At 41.8% G+C, this 18,223-nt stretch overlaps 1 protein-coding gene across 3 annotated transcripts in view; it reads right to left on the bottom strand.

Moving 5' to 3' along the window:
• The window catches only part of TENM2 (teneurin transmembrane protein 2), a 2,186,131-nt gene that overhangs the window by 1,066,157 nt on the left and 1,101,751 nt on the right, over nucleotides 1-18,223 (bottom strand). The gene's annotated exons all lie outside the window — the stretch shown is intronic.

Here is an 18,223-nt window from a genome sequence, read left to right as displayed (position 1 = left end):
TTTTGTCGTGAAAACCAGACAATTTATCTGAGAATGACCTTGCCAATTTAAAGCTATCTAGTCATGTTCACATTATATTTGATTTCAGTGGTATAACTCACTCCTTCTTAAGAGCTTTAGGTGTCCTAGAGCTACTGAGCCACAAATTGGATTTATGGCAAGTTCCAGTGTTTCTAGTTAACAGATATACTTTTCTTTTTGGTGTTTTTTTCTACTATACTATAATTTCACATTATAGCTTCAAAAAGTACTTTTAGCCAATAAAGCAATGGTATGAGGCTCTCACGAACATAACTGGAGAAACGAGTCACAACATAATTTCTTATACTTAATAATGAGAGACCTAAACTTATTGTGTAATAATAATAACAATAATTATGATTTTATATATAACCACACTTTAGCAATGTGTGAGAGTCCCAGCCTTAATCACAATAGGGGGTCTGTTCAGCATCACTAATGGGACTGTTACACATGCGGAACCGCTAGTTTCCGCATGTTTTAGGAAACGGGCCCCATTCATTATTAGGGACTCAATAGGACCGCATAATATTCAGCAAACTCAGAAAACTGAAAGTTTTAGGAGTTTGCTTCAGAGAATCAATGCCATCTTCAAATGTTACCCAGAGCTCCGCTCCTTCCTATGGGAAGGAATTCTGAGCTTGTACAGAGGAATCCGGGTGGATCCCTCCGTCATCCCCGTACAGCACGACCTTTGGCTGCGCTGTGCGGGGTTGGAGGGTTTTAGACCCAATAATTATAATTTCTTATCGCTGTTATTTGCAGTATAAAAGACACTGGTACAGGTGCACTTAAAGGAGGCCACCCCCACCATGTGTAATGATGGCAAAAGCGATTGTTTCATCTCTTTCAGGTCCCGAAGCCATTCTGCGAACCGCTCATGTGCGGCAGCTACAACCAAGAAGATGTCCAGAGGAATCCTCTCCTGGTAATTTTGGCAGAATGTAGCCCATAGGCTACCGTGGAGCATGGTAAATTTGACAGTAACATTTAAAAGTAAGAATACTGACTCCTATATAAGCCAATGTTCAAATTAGGACTCTCTCCTCCATGTCTATATTGAGCTATTAAGTGTGTTATACTGTTTTGCCAAACCGTCCATCTAATTTAAATTTCTTAATTTTATATAGTAGCGCTTGGTTCTTCTTCCATGTTTACTGCAGGGCATTTTCGGAGATAATATTTGAGGAAACTTTTTAAAAAGTTTCAGCGTACTTTACAACAGTGGTTCTCAACCTGAACCCTCAAGGCTTCCCAACAGGTCATGTTTTGAGGATATCTGTCTGTGGAAGCAGGTCGGATAATTACTTTACAGAAAAATAGGTTAACTCACCCTTTAAAGAAATCCATGACTAGTCGGTGGAAGCCTACTTGAGGTCTAGAGTCGAGAACCCTTGCATTAAAAAAAAAGTGTGACGGGTACTCTTTAAGAAATGGAAAATAACAGAATGTTACTTCTTTAACTATACACAAACAATTAATCTTTTGACTGCTCTATTTACACACAAGAAATAAAGTAAAATGCATTTTGTGGAGCAGAAACAATTACTCTTTAAGACGAACAGGTTGTTTTTAAATACCATGTATGTTTATTTAATTCACTCACAAACACAGCAAATTAAACTAAGATGTGCATCAAATTGCCTACCTTCAGAATCTAAACTTATCTGCAGTGTCATTAGTTTAGTCACTTTTGTGGTAATTGTGAGAAGAGTAGTAGATTTTATTTCACAATGAGGAGATTAAATTTTAAACGATTCTCAGGTTTTTGTTTATATAGTCGTGGTTGATTTGCATGTTTGCTGTTGCATTTTATGTTTTTGTAATGGAAAGTTTTTCAAAAACTGTGAGAAGAGCTAATTTCAATTTCCTACGCTCTGTATTATTGCAAATAGCTCTTTTAGTAGCATGTTAAAACCAATGTCCTGTGTCATTCTTGAATCTTGAAAGGATTTCTTTCACTCAAAACCTTGTTTCCTACAGGCATTTGCTACTGTGATCATGGCTGAGGTGAACATACCTTATTATTTTGTTTTAAAAAAGTAATGGACAATATTTCCAAATTTACTTTCTTAATTGAGAAAAGATGGGGCAGTTCTCACAAGCCACCAAACACACAAACATTTTTATCAAATCCTCCTTTTATTCTTGTTGAAGAGTTCTGATAATAGATTCATTTCTTAATTTCCTATTCTCTCACAGGGCAGGATGCAGCAATGCTAAGTATGTGGACAAAGCTCCGAAAAATGATGTATTTGGCCGCTTACCACATATGCACCAAGCCCCATAATGCGATACATCTTTAGATGGCGTCGCCCAACAGAGGCCTATGGACTTCTACTCGTAACTTGCCCTGAGAGGGACCCAATCAGAGCCCTCCCAGCACCCTCTGCAGCGTGTGCGTCACTCGACAGATGCACAGGAGGACACCCGGTAGTCCTTCTGACGCAACAGACAGCTCTTACCAGGAGATCTGTACTTTTAAGGCTACATTCCGCCCTAGCCATCCAGTGGACCGCATATGCACAGTAGTGCCGTCATTAGTGACTGCTAATGTGATCCTTCACTTCTAACATATCGCAGGTGGGGTCCTTTCAGACATCCTAACCCTTCCCCTACCCCTAAACCTCCCTCCCCGCACCCTGAACTTAACCTCCCCCCTAGTGCCTAACTCTAACCCTTCCTGTCTACTGCCTAACTCTAACCCTCCCCCTAGTGCCTAATCCTAACCCTCCCCCTAGTGCCTAACCCTAACCCTCCCCCTAGTGCTTAACCTTAACCCTCCCCCTAGTGCATAACTCTAACCCTCACCCTAGTGCCTAACCCTAACCCTCCCCCTAGTGCCTAACCCTAACCCTTCCCCTAGTGCCTAACCGTAACCCTCTCCCTAGTGCCTAACTCTAACCCTCCCACTAGTGCCTAACCCTCCCCCTAGTGCCTAACCCCAACCCTCCCCCTAGTGCCTAACCCTAAGCCTCCCGCTAGTGCCTAACCCTTCCCCTAGTGCCTAACTCTATCCCTCTCCCTAGTGCCTAACCCTAAGCCTCCCCTAGTGCCTAACCCTAACCCTCCCCCTAGTGCCTATCCCTCCCCCTAGTGCCTAACCCTAGCCCTCCCCCAAGTGCCTAACCCTAACCCTCCCCCTAGTGCCTAACTCTAACCCTCTCCCTAGTGCTTAACCCTAACCCTCCCCCTAGTACCTAACTGTAACCCTCCCCCTAGTGCCTAACTCTAACCCTCCCCCTAGTGCCTAACCCTAACCCTCCCCCTAGTGCCTAACCCTAACCCTCCCCTAGTGCCTAACCCTAACCCTCTGCCTAGTGCCTAACCCTAACCCCAAACCCTCCCTGTCCCCCCAGTACTTACCTTCAGGATGCCAGCGCTGGGATTCTGACAGGTATCGGGATTCCGGTGCCGGTATTCTAAGCGCTGGCATCCCATGTGCTGGGATTATGACTACATCCCTCTCTATCATTCTTTTATTAATGTCCTTATTTTCCTTCTCTGCAATTACTTGTCTTACTTTGTACATCTTTCTCTTCTCCTACTCACTCTCCTCAGGTTCTTCTGTCCATGTTTATGCCCATTAACCCTTTACTTTCTAACTGGGTCATTTATTTACAGCTGCATGGGTACATTTGGGCAGCACCTGGCTCCTTCCACCATTATAATACAACATAAATGTGTAAAGGTAGTGTATGTTTAACATTTAAAAACAGTTGTTCATCTGAAAGAATTCACATTTTTCATTTACGCAATTCAAAGTGTAAAATATTCAGTTGTCACAATAAAAAAATATTAAAAAATAACTATTCAGAGTCACACAAAAGACGGAGTTCTTTCTTGAAATATTATATGTATCTCACATCTTTTTATAATCAAGTGTCAGTTCCATGAAATGCTTGTCAGGATTTGGTGCATCTGCCACAATCCGTAAATCTGGATGACTGTGTCAAAGTTCCACTGTTCGTGATTAAATAAAGTTTTCCAGGAACCTCCAAATACTGTATTTCATATGTATATGTCAGAAATCCATCGCAGTACAATAAAGCAACCTGCCACTATGTGTCATTAATGAGATGCACCAAAGTTTTCCGTCATTCTATCCTGAAAGTCATTCATGACAGAGTGGGAAAAAAACACAGTACATAGTGAATGTTTCAACTATTTTTTTCCTTATCATGGTTCTGTAAATTCTAATTAGGAATAGTAACCCAGGATTACTCATGGAAAGATCATGGAACCTCACACCCCGGGGGCTTGTATGGCAGGTAGCTGAGGTATTTATGATATGAGAAAGGGACAGTTAAAAAAACAAAACTGTTTTACAGTGAACTATACAGTAAAGGTTGTGTTGCTCTCTGCAGCCAGAAGTGCTCTTTAATCACAGAGGGGGGGTGTACATGTTTTTGCCCATTATACATATATATATATATATATTTATTTAAACATACTAGCAATGTCTGTGACAAGGTTCATCATCACCAATAGCAGCAGCATATATCTTGCACCAATGGTGAAGCAGTCTCAACAGATGCATTTCCTGACAGGCCGATCTGTGGCTGCACCAATCCCATACTGCACTTCCCCTACACTAGCTTGCCCCTTCCCTCCCCATTCCAGCTGTCTGAGTATAGAGAGGTGCAGGTGTCAGACACATGTAAGCCCCTATAAAAACCTTTGCATACAGTTTTCTCCAAAGCATGTACACTAATGAAAAGCACTAATACATTGGATTGGTGTTCATCACTACATCAGTCCCAGTGGCATAGACATATTTATAATGGGTGCAGGGTGTGCAAGGCCTATTTATGATGGGTGCAGGGTGAGCAATGCATACCAGTGGATATACTATGGAATAAATATCCTGCAAACCTCACATGTCTCCCATCACCCTCCAAATCAATAAATGTGCCTTATAGAATTCACACTTGATCACAACTTATTATTTTACATCTGAACATCTCTTTACAATAACTACTTTTACCAATTTCTACATTTACCTGAGACTGCTGGTTTATACGTTAACCAAACTCTCTAAATAGCCCTTCATGAAGTGGCTTCAGCTACCCGTCAGACTTCACGTAAACTGATATAACAACCGTGGCTTTCCACAGACACCTACAAAAACTGCCTCTTAAAGTAGAATGTCAGTGGCATAAATCTTAATTCAAATGACTTCCACACATACTGTAAAATAGAAATCCACCCATCTGTCATCCTAACCCTCTGTCCCATGCTCACTGTCTACCCCATCCGTGTCACCCCTGTCTGTTTGCCCATCCCCTCTAGAATGTAAGCTCTCACGAGCAGGGCCCTCTTTCCTCTTGTGCTTATCCTTTCTTTACTTATACTATCTGCTCTATACTCAAAAGCACCTAACCCGTGACTTTTGCCATCCTGCTTCTGTTGCAGCAGTGTTTATATACCATGTACTTGTATTGCATTGTCTTAAACTGTATGACACTGTTTTCTTGTTCTGCTCAACTGTCTATGTACTATGTCTATGTACTATGTTTGTGCACTATGTTTATGTACTATGTAAGGCGCTGCGGAACCCTTGTGGCGCCATATAAATAAAGGATAATAATAATAATAATACCAGTCCCTGTGTCCCGCACCACACACCCTGCATTTATTGTATACTTACCTTGTGCCAGCAAGTGGGTCCCTCCTTCTCTGCGGTGCCATCTTCACCTTTCTATGCAGCCATAGCTGCACTTACTTTTATATACTTCACTTTTCTCACTATGGCAATGCCCTGGGGTGGCTAGGCTGCGCTGATTTAGGGGTGTCCTACGCTCTGGATTTGAACCCTAGTATGTTAGGGACCCACCCTAAAGAGGTTACCTGGATATGGTGGGTAGGCCCATAACCTTGGCCATGATTATGCTAAAAACCTCTATTGATTGCAAAATGTTATTGCATTTATATATTATCAGTAATTTGGAGTTGTGCACCTGAGATCTGTCTGTTTCTGTGACACGGAGGAGGAGGAAGGACAAGCTTGCTGGCACAAGGTAACATGTGGCTGCTCAGAGGAGGGGGCCTGCTGCTCAAGGGCCTCCTTGGGTGTTAATATGCCCCTGCCCAGTGCCTCTCTTTAAATGCTACATTTTTGTGACTGGCATGGGCAAGAGAAGAGCAATATGCATATTTAGCACATGGAACACTGATGGCTCTGTCAGTCATGTTCATCATGTTCTTAGAAGCTTAGTGATACATACAGATAACAGACCTGAGTAGCCATACTTTTTAATAGTAGCCTCCAATATAATATTATGCAGTTATTGTAAGTTGGCCATACACCAGACCAACTTTCCTCGAACCATCTGACTAGTTGGTTGGCTGGAATGAAAATCTGGTAATGTATGGGAGCACATGACAATCAGCAATTTGCTCCCAAACACCGGAAAATGAACAAAAGCTGTTGTCCGTTTTCCGGTATTTGGGAGCAAATGGCTGATTGTCATTTGCTCCTATGCGTTACCGGATTTTCATTCCAACCAACCAACTAGTCGGATGGTTGGAGGAAAGTTGGTCTGGTGTATGGCCAGCTTTACTGCATATTCAATATACATATTTCACTTTAAAAGTAATTGGCATATAATGAATGCCAACACACTCAACCAGTCATTACAATTCCCGTATTACCCCCTGTATTTAATCTTCCTGGGCTATCTAATAATATAGATGTATGGCTATAAAATTACCCTGACTAATGCACACAATATTCACTCCTAACATCGCACAATTAGCCGCCTGATTCATAGTCGCATGAAAGAACTATTATTAGTATAAGTAGGGGATGTAGTCAGCGACTAAGGTACCATTAACACCATCTGGTGTAATATAACCTGCTTGATTTTTTCCCACTTTGATTGTTTACTTTACTGCTTTAAAAGTTTCCATGAAAACGTACGATGGATAATATGGCAGTTCAACAAAACTGTGGTTTGAAGAATAAAAAAAAATAATAATAAAAAAAAGGCTATTAATGCTGATTAGCTACAGCTCCCAGCGATCTTGTTGTCATGTGTTTATTATTTTATTTTATGCAGGATTTTCAAAGTCATGTTCTTAATCTACAAAACACCTCCAGACCTGCTGTGAGAAGGAAGAAAGGCTACATAGAAAAAACTCAGAAAGAGAACAGCGTTACTTTAATTTAGGAGAAAATGTATCAAAGATCCTGTGTTACAGCTGAACTCCATAACATTACTTATTTCAAAGCTTACATTTCTTCAGATAAACAGTCTTTTTGGAGAAACGTACTAAATACATGGGCTATTACATTTGCCTTTTTTATTTAAACCCACAAATGCAAACATTGAGTTTTATATAATTCTTTCCTCTGCTATAGCTTTCCCAATAGAAATGTAACATAACATGTCTCATTATTAAGTTGTTTAGGGTGGGTGTATATTGGAGATACAGTAGGGCAGGGTGCGCACATTAAATGGGAGGAAATCCTTTTTAGTGGGATTAGGGAGGCATTTCACTCAGGATGAGTTAGGGCAGCTTAGAGGGACTGCAGGAACAGTTACATGGGAAGCAGGGACATTTTTATTTGTTTATTTTTAATCTTTCTTTTTAGATGTTATTGGGAGGGTGGTTTACAGCTGCAGAAAGACTCCATCAATGGGTTCCCTGCAACCAGTAATTTGGTAGACCCTGCCCCCATAACTATAGACTCTGTCCTTTCAGCCCCCCCTTCCAAGTGTCTTTACATCAGTCTGTGCCCCCATTCCTGTACCCATATCGTTGCAGCAGCCTGTTTCTCTCACCCTATATTTGTTTGTGTTACCCCTATCCCCACTACCACTTACTTGGACATTCTCCACCTTAAGGCAGCAGCAGGCGCCTTACACACAGTTCTTCAGTTTATGTGACATCATGACATAACACAGATAGGGCAAAAAAAACCTTTATTGTGCCTGGTGATCCCAGCCCCCCCCCCCCCCTAGTTTTCAGTGTCGGTTGGGGGATATACTCAATATCAAGGATCCCCACGATTTAAGAAGCAGGAACTGTGGTTCCTACATTTCCTACTGCAAAGCAGCCCCCATAGATTTCTGCCAAGCTGTCGGATATACCAGGCATTCAATAGCTTCAACCCAGCTGCCCTTAGCCCCCACTAACGAATGCACAGGCCAATGACTGAGTATGCCCAGTACGTGCACCAGAAGCTGAGTGGTAGTGTAAGCTAACAGTCTGCTTTCAGCTCTGTGTTGGGATGGGCTTTTATCGGAGTCTGTGTCCCATCAAGAGTATTTTTCTAAATTTGTGTGAAGTTTTTTTTCAATATTGTGATTTTAGGCAAAAATATTTTATTACATCAGCATGCGGATTGTGATAAATGGGGCCCTTTGACTGTGAGCTCCTACCGAGCAGAGAATGAGGTGAATGTCAAATATTTTCTGTATAAAACTGTAATTGATGGTGCTATACAAATACTACTACTAATAATAATAATAATAATAATAACAACAAACATATTACCTATTATCCTTTCAAGACAGTAATATGTTAAACATTAGAGACATGCTATTATTTAGCATTGTGACTAGCTCATTGGGGTCAGTCCTTTAATAATTTCTCTATCTAAGTAACTTTTATTTATTTTCCAAATAGATGCTGCACCCGTACTGCATGCAAATACAACCTATGGAATTATAAGAAGAGGCCAGCAGCTGTGAGAAGACCAATGTTGGGGAGCCAGTAAAATTTGGTCTGTTTTGGCGCAAACTTATTTTTATTGGGATATTCGCAGGAATTTGGAAAGGGAGGAATGTACTTTTCTTTGTAACCATTGTAACCCAGAGAGACCCTTTGATGGGGTGGGGGCAGGCGGGGAGCATAGTAACATTGTAATGGTTTTAGGCAGGGCCGGCCCTAGGCATAGGCATAATAGGCAAATGCCTAGGGGCAACTGGAATTCCTAGGGGCATCCCAAGCCTAGGGCCAGAGGTAGAAACTTTTCTCTTTGAGCTGGCTCCATGTGGCAACCCAAGCCAGTCAGGACTCAGCAGCAGTAGTAGGAGGAGGACACCTCTGATACACAGGCAGGAAGTGTTTACTTTCACTTTCACTGAGGCAGCTGCTGCAGAGTGCAGAGGAGGACGGAAGGGGATCTACTGTAGCTGTGCAGAGGATAAGCCAGGCAACACCCGCGGAGCTGCTGCTAGACCCTGGCCCACCACACAGCATAAAGGTAAGAGCTAGATGAGGGGTGGCAGACACATATGGGGAGTGGGAACTGATGACACTGCAATAGGAGGGGTAGACAAAGACATATGGGGGAGTAGGCGCTCAGGGAGCTGATGACATTTACTGCTATGGGTGGAATGGGAGACATACATATGGGGAGTGGGGGCAGATGACACTGTTATGTGAGGGGGAGATAAAGACATTTGGGGAGTAGGTGGGGTGTGGGGGTATGCCCGTGTTGTGAGTGATGGGTGCTGACTGTGCCGTGCTGGGTGAGGAGTGCTGTACTGTGTGAAGGGTGCTGTGTTGTAAACTGTTCTGTAATGGGTGCTGTGCTGTGAGGGGTGCTGTATTGGGTGAGGGGTGATGAGTGCTGTACTGTAATATGTGCTGTGAGGGGTGCTGTACTGGGTGAGGGGTGCTGTACTGTAATATGTGCTGTGAGGGGTGCTGTACTGGGTGAGGGGTGCTGTACTGTAATATGTGCTGTGAGGGGTGCTGTACTGGGTGAGGGGTGCTGTACTGTAATATGTGCTGTGAGGGGTGCTGTACTGGGTGAGGGGTGCTGTACTGTAATATGTGCTGTGAGTGGTGCTGTAGTGGGTGAGGGCTGCTGTACTGTAATATGTGCTGTGAGGGGTGCTGTACTGGGTGAGGGGTGCTGTACTGTAATATGTGCTGTGAGGGGTGCTGTACTGTAATATGTGCTGTGAGGGGTGCTGTACTGTAATATGTGCTGTGAGGGGTGCTGTACTGTAATATGTGCTGTGAGGGGTGCTGTACTGGGTGAGGGGTGCTGTACTGTAATATGTGCTGTGAGGGGTGCTGTACTGGGTGAGGGGTGCTGTACTGTAATATGTGCTGTGAGGGGTGCTGTGCTGTAATCTGTGCTGGGAGAGGGGTACTGTACTCAGTGAGGGGTGATGGGTGCTGTACTGTAATATGTGCTGTGAGGGGTGCTGTGCTGTAATCTCTGCTGGGAGAGGGGTACTGTACTCAGTGAGGGGTGATGGGTGCTGTGCTGTAATCTGTGCTGGGTGAGAGATGCTGTACTATAATCTGTGCTGTGAGGGGTGCTGTACTGGGAGAGGGGTACTGTACTGAGTGAGGGGTGATGAGTGCTGTACTGTAATCTGTGCTGTGAGGGGTGCTGTGCTGTAATCTGTACTGGGTGACGGGTGCTGGGAGAGGGGTACTGTACTCGGTGAGGGGTGATGGGTGCTGTAATGTGTTCTGGGTGAGAGGTGCTGTACTATAATCTGTGCTGTGAGAGGTGCTGTGCTGGGAGAGGAGTACTTTACTGGGGGAGGGGTGATGGGTGCTGTACTGTAATCTGTACTGTGAGGGGTGCTGTGCTGGGTGCTGGGAGAGGGGTACTATACTTAGTGAGGGGTGATGGGTGCTGTGCTGGGCAAGGGATGCTATACTAGAATCTGTGCTGTGAGAGGCGCTGTGCTGGGTGATTGATTCCTTGCTGTAATCTGTGCTATCTGGGTACTGTGACAGGTGCTGTGATGGGTGAGGGGTGCTGTGCAATGAGGGAAGAGGAGTGCTGTGAGGGGAGAATTTGCCCTTTAGAATGCCTTCTGAGGTGGGAGTATAATGAACTTTCACCTAAAACCTGTCCCTTTTCTCTTTAGTTACAGCGGTGTGCTGAGAGGGGAGAACCTGGGATTTTCTGCAGGGGGCACCAGACAAAAACTTGCCTAGGGCAGCAAATTGCTTAGGGTCGGCTCTGGTTTTAGGGGGGAGATGTATCAAGCCTTCTAAAGAGACAAGTGGAGTAGTTGTTCATAGCAACCAAACAGCTTCTACCTATCATTTTATGGAATTTACTAGACAAATGATAGCTAGAAGATGATGGTTGCTATGGGAATCTTCTCTATGTGTGTTCTTTAGAAAGTCTGATACCTCCCTCTCTGGTCTCTACAGATCCTCTATAATGTCACGTTAAGGAAAATTGTTCAGGCCATAGGAATCAACAACACTGACATGGAATCTGGAATTATTACATTAACATTAACTGTGTCAAATAAGAGAAGTTTATTATAGTCTAAAATCCAATTACTTTATTTTAGCTTTCATTAAATTCAAATAATTAAACTAATGATGTATTTATGTATGTACAAGTAGGCATAGGCAGCAATGGATTTAAGCACAAGTTTCCTCTCTCCTCTATTTTATTTCCCATAATTGCAATTAAAGTACCATTTAAAATATGATCATAGCTCAAACTTGGTAACGTTACTGTTTTGTAATTATTTTGGGAAGACTTTTACCTTAGTAAAGTCAAAATGTGATAAGAAATGAGATTATAAATTAGAATAATTAAAAGTGAACAAATTAACATTACTGTATAACAACTACTGTGCAAGATCTCAGTTTGCACATAATGCAGGAACAGAGGCAGGACAGTTATACAAATGGCTAGGGAGCCCCAGGGCAGCCCGTCACACAGGTCTCCAATTGGAGTTGGACAGAACAAGTGCATGCCTTTGAGGAAACTAAAATAGGATTCTTAAATTGCTCTTCAAAGAAATGAATTGATTTATTCATTCCCCAGTCCTCAGATTGTAATTTAAAAAGGTTAGAAGCGTCATTTAAAAAAAAAAATAATTTAAGTTAAAAGAGGCAAACGCATCATTTAAGTTGTCACTTAACTATATATTTATTTAAAGACATAAGACTGGTGCTTTATACTAATTAACTGTGGGAGTCAATAGAAAACTCTTTGCAATATTATCCATCTTAAATGCACATCAGCATAAGTAAAGAGAGAAATGTATTTATCTTGCATAATTAGAAGGCGCTCTCCAGCAAAAATAATCCTTCTAACAAAATATTACTTACAATTGTTGAGCACATAATGTATGTGTGTGTATATATATTTATATGTACACACAATGTGAGCTACTAGGGGGTGTTGGAGGGCACAATGATTGATTAACCAGTGATCAAGCACCACATAAATAAATATCATTGTAATCCTACCAAAATTCATTAGAGGTGGAAACCATTTGGGATTTTTACTGCACTTGGAAGCGAACTGCAGTTGAACATGGTTCACCCACATACATTATATAAGGAATTTATTTGGAGATTCTTACTGTGATCATCCTAGTGCCCTGTGCTGTTTGCCATCTGGGGTTATACCTTTAACTTGTTTAACGTTCACTTATTCCTCACCTATTTTCATTTTACATTTATTTGCACCCTCTGTTGCATGTCCTAGTTTTTCCCTACCTGGTGCATATGTTGTGAATTTTTATGCAATTGTTTTTTATGTATTTGTTTTAATTTGTTTTCTTCGTCTCACTGTGGTTGTTTTTATTTCCATTATTTTACTCTGCATAACCTCAGCACAGTGGAGTCATGTTGCCATGGCAATGGATGCTTTGGTCCTGTGTCAGGTCCAGGAGCCATCACTTCCGACTACTCAAGTGATGGCTCCTTAGGCCAGGAGATAGAACATAAAAGGTGGGTTTCTGTTTGTTGTTTATGTACCCTGAGGAAAGAGTGCCACCTCCATTGTCCTAGTCTCAGTAGGAATACCTGCTTTACAAAATTAGATTTACAGTGAAAGGCATCAGGACACAGTTTCTACTACACTGCAGTGTTGGTTATTTCTGCAAGTCATATATACTGCAATGCTCTAAGCCAGTGTTTCTCAAACTCGGTCCTCAGGACCCCACACGGTTCACGTATTGCAGGTCACCCAGCAGCTGCACAGGTGTAATCATTACTCACTAACACATTTTAAAAGGTCCACAGGTGAAGATAATTATTTCACTTGATTCAGTGTGGTGACATGGAAAACATGCACTGTTTGGGGTCCTGAGGACCGAGTTTGAGAACCTTTGCTCTAAGCTGTCCCTAGTCATGCGTGCCTAACGGCTCCCACTGCAGGACAGGACAGACGAGACAGACCAGTTAAGGACCACTGCCTGCACCAGGAATGAGGTAATTCAGCAGAGAGGGATGGGGTAGGGGCAGGACGGTGCAGGTAGGGAGGGGACTGGGGTAATATATATATATATATATATATATATACACACAAAGTGGTGAATCTTGCAGTTATTATAATACAAAATCACTGTACTATATACAACACCTGGGCAATCTTGTAACAGGGTGCATGGAAAAACTGCATCCAAAATAAATAGCCATAAAAATGACAAAGTGATAACACTGCAATGATGAATTATCATATGCAAAATGATATCGATCACATGCAGATATGCTAAAATGCTTTATATCAGTGGGTACATACTGTATATAGGGTTTCTGTTAATATACTCTACATGATGAGACATTGTGAATGAATACAGAAATTAAATCTGTAACGGGTTTCTTCTTGAGAGCAACCAATTATGAGGAATATATTTTGCTAAGCTTTAGCCAAACCACACAGCAATTTTCAGCAACACTGGCCCGCTATATAATGCTAGGTGCTATAGGTTACAAATAATTTTAAAGGGACAAAACAGTAAAAAAAAAAAATCTCAGCAGCTAACTTCATTATTTAACTTTGAGTAATTTTTACACTGAAAAAGTAGTAACGTATATATTCTTATGAAATATATCCTCGCTATATCACATAAATATAAGATACAGTTTATCACATACAGGTGGAAATGTACTAAGCCTTATATAGAGATAAAGTGGAGAGAGATAAAGTGCCAACCAATCAACTCCTGTCAATTAACAGGTTGTGTTTGAAAAATGACATAGGAGAGATTAGTTGGTATTTTTATCTCTCTCCACTTTATCTCTCTCCAAGGATTACTACATCTAGACTACAGATTGCTACTTGTCTTTAATACAATTAAAACAGGGCATAGCATATTGGGATTGGTTAGTCACGTGTGTAAGATCATCATCGTTCACTTCCTCCTTCAGGAGTAGTAACATTCATAAATGTATATATACAGAGGAAAAGGACTACTAGGCGCAAATGAAAAGGATATGAAAAATGTAAGGGCAATTCATAAAACACAATCACAGACACTGAAATGAAAAAGCAGTCCAAACATTCAAAGAAGTCATAAACATGATTCCTATTCACAATATTAAGTGGCAAGCATCTATAAAACACATTGCTATTGAGGTGAAATTCAAAGTGATAATTAGAAAGAAACCATGAGGCAGGGCCGGCTCGAGGCATATTTGACCAGTGCGATCGAACAGGGGCGCCACCCCATAGAGGGCGCACCCCTCCCAGCCATTCCCAATTTCAGCGGGACAGTCCTGCTTTTCGGGCACTGCCCCGCTGTTCCACCCACGAGACGAAGTGTCCCGCGGGCGGTCAGGATGTTGGGTACCTCCACAGCCCCTGGGAAGAATGGATGCCACACGCATGCGTGCGGCATCCATTCAGTGAAGGGAGAGAGCTGGGGGAAGCCAAGCTACTGACGTAGTGCTGGGGTCGCCCTCAGCCTGATGTTAAATGAGAGGTGTGCCGGGTCCCTGGCTGCACAGAGCGCGGCTCATGCTGGAGCCAGCCCTGCCAGGGGGTGCCCTATGGTTAGAGATATGCGAGTTCGGTTTTACTCGGTTCTTTTCACCAAAATTATTGCAAGTTCGGATTAGTTCAGATTTATTTTATTGGCTATCCAAAACAGGTAATAGCCGATAGCCAATAAGATGCCGTTTTTGAGATCTGAACATATCCGAGGAAAACCAAATCCGCATATCTCTACCTAATGTGAGGGTGAAATAAAAGATAAACAAACTATGCATTAACATAACTGCTCAATGCTTGTCAAATAACCTTCCGCAGATAGAGTCTCCCAAACCTCAAGATGCAGCGGCCAAACCACCTCCGTATTGTGCTACTTTTCAAAATGCAGGTTATATAAAGGAATGATGCACAGTTTCTGAGTGGGTGCCCACTTTACTCCTCCCAAAGGAGAGCTCTATTCCTATATGCAGCAGACTTCCTGGCAGTAATCCAGAAAGTGACACTGCCACCAGCCATATTGGTTATAAAGTAACTGAGAATAGACAACATGCATATAGAGGGGCTGATATAGAGCTGAATGCAACTCCAGCATTGCATGCACGTAACGATATTCCTATACTTTCCCATTTGCAGAGTTGTGCACATCTCTGAGGCCTGCCTGCCCCTATCCATATACTTGGTTTCGTAGCCATTATCATTATCAGTGCGCACTTGCTCCAGCCCTATCCCTGGTGCAATTGATCTGAAAACAGGTGTAATTTCATGTCCACTCAGCTCCACACAGATCACTATTCCGTCAACACCCCCAATTGAACTGAACATACGTGAGAACACCTTACTACAGCTCTTTGTGCCTATTCAGCCACAAGTGGAGATGCGCTTGGTTTGCATACGTCTCTTCATCACCCATAATTGCGTACGCTTGGTTCGGGTGCAAGCAAAAGATACTCTACTCTGCACCAGCCCCCAGTGACTAACATCTCAAGTTCTGTACAGGCATAGACATTCTTACATATATATTTATTAGTAATGTGCGCGGACCCCAGTGTTTTAGTTTTAGCAAAACCGCCCTCATGTGTTTTGGTTCAGATTCGGATTTGGATTGCTTTAAAATCGATAAGAACAGTTAAAATCATGAATTTGGACCTGTTTACATGCAATCCAAAACCAAGATTCGGTTTTAAACCCTTGTTCTGAATGGGATGTAGTTATGATCCAGGCGGATCAGGACGCAGGCGTTTAGAATGCTGGTGCCGGAATCCTGACACCAGTCACAATCCCAGCGCCAGCATCCCGACTGCTGACATCCCAAAGGTAAGTATTGGGGTTACGATTAGAGGTTAGTGTCAGGCTGTGGGGGAGGGGGGGGGGGTTAAGGTTTAGGCTGTTAGGCTGCGGGGGGGAGTTAGGTTTAGGGGTAGGGTTAGCCTACTTAGTGGCAGGTGTCGGCATAGTCGGGATGTCGAGTGCCGGGATCATGAGCACCGGCATCCCGTATCCAACCCATTCCGAACTTACAGCAGACCCGAGCTGGGACTCGGTTCTACTAGGAACCCCAAAAGTGATCCAAGCCGGGACTCAATTCACCTAGGAACCCCTAAGTCCGAGTGTGTCAGTTATTCAGGAAAACCGGACAACACATCTCTGATATTTATATTACTGGCGTTTACATACATGTATAAAGATACCAATACACAGTAAACGTGTTGAAAAAGGCACAACGTAATGCTTGATGCAACAAGACTACATTAACTTGTGCAACCAAAAAAAAATAGCAGCACAAATATATGATATTTGTCAACCTGTCTTCGGTTTTACGCATGTAATTGTATACAATTTTTCTTAGATTTAACATGTCACCATTTCAGCTCAAATGCATTACCATGTATATAGCCAACTGGATCCTGTCTATATTGAAGGATGTTGTTTATAAAGTATAGAACTGAATATGGAAAATGGAGGAAATAACAGAAGAAAAATAACCAGCAAAGAAACCCATATTTTGAAGTTGCTGGCCCATTCAGATGAGGAGGCAGCTATTATTAACCATTTCAAAAAACATCTTTGCAATTCCAAATAAACGGTGTTGCACTGGTTTTGTTAAACTTTAAAGCGAGTGGTATAGATATACCTATATGCAAGAGCAATTTTTCTATTCCAACGTTACATACAAAAGACAGCAGCTATGGGGATGTGTTCTTATATACAGTGATGACCAGTGAGTACTGAGGCCAGAATCTTTCACACAGTCAGCGTTATATATGTCATGCTAATGTAGCTACAGTGTATGATTTGCATAAAAAGACAAGGAAATTATGTCAAGTTCATTGTTTTTATATAAAGTTTGGTTTCAATAGCTAATGGATACTTCAGCAAACCTTGTGATGTATAAAATAACATTAGATTGTGAGACATGGATAAAGATTCTTCTTGATTCTTATTTCCTTTTAACACCTATAATAATTTAGACATGTTTGCAACTTACAGAAACAAATATAAAAAATGACTTTAAAAAAAACATATGAGTGCAAGGGGGAAATTTAGTGAGAGTTTTTAGAAGTGAGCTTTAGACGCATCATAGCAACCAATCAGATTCTAGCTATTATCTTGAAGGTGCTACTGAAATGTTATGTAGAATCTGATTGGTTGCTATTGGCAACATCTCTTCTAAAAATCACTTCTAAAAACTCTTACTTTAGTAAATTTACCCCCAGATGTCTAAACCGTGGGAAATACAATTTTCATTGGCATTATCTAGTGGCAGCATTGTCTACTCTTTTTTTTTTTTGTCTTTGTCTCTTAACATAAAACTATCAAAATATTGTACACAATGTGGTTGCTGTTTGAGATACAGTATATCCGAATATTTCATAGGCAAACACCTAAAACCTAGCCAGATTTATCTTGTTAGCAGCTGTGCTATTTGCTGATATATGTTAGGGAATGCAATCAACTATTATTCTTCTTTGTTTATGAAGCACCAATGTATTTTGCTGTGTTGTATAGTGAATGGATCTTGATGCACTCAAATTGCCTAAAATGACTTGAAAATAAAGGTAAAGGCTAATTTGCCTTAATGAGATTTATGGGGGGGCAAGGCTCAGCTCTGAGTTTTATTCTGAGGTTTATAAGAAGTTAACGAAGGGACTGGCATAAAGGGGCACCAGATTTCTAAATATCTAAATGTAGACAGATCTAAAATTGCAGTCTGATAAAACTTATGTTATAGCATATACGCATGTGTGTTCAATATAACGTGCACCCCACTGTGCACGTCGTACCCCTTAGGTGTGACAAGCATGCGCCAAAGCCGCAATAATGGACATGCGACTACACATAGAAAAGGACCGGAAATATGATGAAGTGCGATGGGATGGGGTGGAGAAAGGGTAGGAAGGGGTGACAGGCAAATGGTTGGTTTATTTACTAGTGAAGACATATACTGTAAGAGCAAGTTACTTCATCTCCTTGACATAAAACAGAGAGGTGCTAGCCAAAAGAAATACAAATAATGTAAAGCATTAATGATTG

The sequence above is a fragment of the Taudactylus pleione genome, unplaced genomic scaffold (genome assembly GCF_031769625.1).
Source record: "Taudactylus pleione unplaced genomic scaffold, aTauple2 ptg000637l, whole genome shotgun sequence".
NCBI classification, from domain to species: domain Eukaryota; kingdom Metazoa; phylum Chordata; class Amphibia; order Anura; family Myobatrachidae; genus Taudactylus; species Taudactylus pleione.
This window is presented reverse-complemented; position numbering and strand designations above follow the sequence as displayed.